The 2,811-nt window shown below is 50.7% G+C and overlaps 1 protein-coding gene across 2 annotated transcripts in view; it reads right to left on the reverse strand.

Moving 5' to 3' along the window:
* The window catches only part of LOC102677765 (four and a half LIM domains protein 2), a 68,050-nt gene that overhangs the window by 33,379 nt on the left and 31,860 nt on the right, over positions 1-2,811 (reverse strand). Inside the window, exon 1 of one of the 2 annotated variants that reach the window (XM_006621242.2) lies at positions 2,184-2,200. The exons of the other annotated variant lie outside the window; for it this stretch is intronic. The gene's annotated coding sequence lies outside the window, so the exon portion shown is untranslated. Of the gene's footprint in view, positions 1-2,183; positions 2,201-2,811 lie in introns of those variants that run through there. 2 annotated transcript variants of the gene reach the window in all.

Here is a 2,811-nt window from a genome sequence, read left to right on the forward strand (position 1 = left end):
TAGTCGGCTGAACGGACGAGCGTCTCATTGGATTCCCCCTGTCCGACAAATCGAATTAACTTAATGCGGTTACGGAACGTACTCCGGTGAGCCTTCCTCGAGGCTTCGTCGTCTCGTTCGCGACACGATCATCTCGCCGCGTGACGCACGCGTGATGCCTATTCACCGTGAAACGGAAAATTCGCGAAATTCACGCCCGAGAAATCGTTTAATTCGTACCGCCTCCGAGTAAGCTAATTAGCGAGCTAACGCGCGAACTCGAACGAATCTTTTTGGAAAAAACTCTCGATCTTTCGCGGATCTTATTATTAGCCGCTTGCGGTGGAAACGATCGATCGCGATCCGCGCGCGACTTTCGACTGGCTGGACTGGCTGGTCGTCCTCCAGCCGGCGCGGCACATCGCGTTTCGCTCGAAGAGAACAGAAGCCGCGGCGGCCGACCTTCGCTCGTCGCTTTGCATTACGTGCACCGTTGTTCTGAATCATACGGCGGTTTGTGTCATCGCTACCTGTCTCCCCGAGATAAACGACATCTGCCTTTTCCCATCTATCGACCGACGATATCGATATCCCATTCTCCAACTCGCTCGTATTCACGCTCGAGTTACTTGCATCGCTCCACGTAAATGCGTCCAATCCTCTTTTCGGATTCTCTCGTCGTTCTCGATTCGTAGCCGATTCTTAGGTCGCTTTGGGTGCGTCACGCGGATCGTCGAGTGGCGCGATTGCAAGCGGTTCGAAAGCGCCTCTAATCGAGACTTTGAAATACGCGGCGCGTAGAGAGCGGCTGAATCGAACGAACAGAGAACCTCATCCGACATTGAGTCGGACTTTGACTCTGCCGCCTAGCTGCCGTCTGGCAGCTGCAATCGAGCCTCGCCTCGCCTCTAATCGCCTCCTTCCTCCTTTCCTAAGTTCAAAGATCTTATCGCCCCTGGTTATTTACCGCGATCGTTGGAAAAACGCCGAGTATTTTTTCCTTTTTCTCCTGTTCAACCTCGTGCTTTATCTCGAAATTAATAATTAACGACGACGAGTCGAAGAAGGAAAAATCGAAAAATTTCCAACTCTCGAAGGGACTCGCTTTCGAAACGAACGAAACGCGCGCGAAACACTTTGGTGCGAGCACGTGAGACGCGTATAACGTGGCACGTTCGACAGGGTACCGAGACTACGACTGAGGCTACGAGCATCGAGTGTGGTGTCCTCGTCGATAAGGATTATCAACGTGTAACCTCGTTATCTCCGGCTTCGGTGAAGCGTTGCCGTCCCTTGAAACGCTTTAAAAGGACGTTTAACGCGCATTTGCATACAATCGGATTCTCGAAAGCGCTTTATCCTTGGCTTATTATTATAATATTCGAGCCGGAACAATTTTTCCGATTCTCTCCTATCCCATCGAATTTTCTTTCGAAATCGAAATTATAATCGAACATGTTTGCTTAGTTGGAAAAAGAATCGGAAGAATTTTAAATATATATAAACGATAGTGACGATGTCAAATGTGAAAAAAATCGTTATCTCGATTCGATGGATCTAATAATAACTTAATCAGTTGGCGGGTTGGTGTTTAATCGGTAAGTCACGTTTCACGCGCCCTAAGTAGAGAGAACAATACCCGTCGGGTTTCTCAGATGCGAGGAATCCTTACAGCCTAAGACTTCTAATTGAATTATCGAGCTTCGCGACAAGGTGGTACAAGAATTTCCGTGCGAAAGTCGTTTCTCTTTCTCCCGCGTCTGAAGAGGGAGGGTCGATGGAAATGGAGAAGGCGGGTGCAACGATGCGAAACTAAGACGGAGGCAAAGGGGACGTCGAAAAGACGTCGACTGTCACAATAGCCGCGATATGTTTATTTGTCGTAACCGCAAAGAAACTTACTCCATTACGGAGATGGCCGACTGCCAGCGGGATTTACAAGTCGGAACGTGACACAACGCAAACATGTTCCTCTCCATCTCCGCGGCAACCCAGCCTTCGACCAGCCTTCGTAGCTCACCATCCTTTCGTAAACTTAATTCCGCCGCGGATTTAACCGTCGCGAGTCTACGTGACGTCACCTCCCGTTATATCGTTATATACGCGTACATTTCAATTTCCAAGATCCATCGATCCATCGACGATGGGAACAATTACGTCTTAATTTTTTTCGAATTCCCCATTACGAAATCCCATCGACTCACCGATTTCCGTGGCAAACGGCCTCCTCTTTCCCAAGAATTCGAGCGGTATAACTCGAGCTCTCCCACTTGGCGCCCATCGCTGTCTCGCTCGTGTACGCGTGTACACACACACACATACACGATCGCACGTGCTCGCCACGTGGAAACGCGACACCGATTCTCCAACGATCGAACTACGCGCGAGAGGGAAAACAAGTTGTCTCGAGAGGAGAAAGAGGGTTTCGAGGCCTCGCGAATCGAACAAATTTGACACACGCACTCTCTCTCTCTCTCCCTCTCTCTCTTTCTCCGCTCTTGTCGGTTTTCAAGCCTGTTCTCGAGCGAGTGACTTTATCGCCGGGTTATTTGTCCCGATAGCGCGAACAACCGGTCGATCATACTCTAAATTTAGCGCGGCGATCGGTGGAGCGAGCGAGCGAGACGACCGCAGCTCGAGAGAAACGGACGATATTACGCGCGCGCTACTCACGCACCAAGGAACGCACGTCCGGCAGGGAAGGCAGGGATATACGCACTGTTCGCTAACCGCTGGTAACCCGTTAACGCGCGGATTGAAATCGTCCAGCTTCCTCTCCGCCTCCCCGCTCGTGCGCTGTCAATGCCAGCTGATCGTGGCTGGAGAAGAGCT

The sequence above is a fragment of the Apis dorsata genome, unplaced genomic scaffold (assembly GCF_000469605.1).
Source record: "Apis dorsata unplaced genomic scaffold, Apis dorsata 1.3 scaffold_618, whole genome shotgun sequence".
Lineage (NCBI taxonomy): Eukaryota > Metazoa > Arthropoda > Insecta > Hymenoptera > Apidae > Apis > Apis dorsata.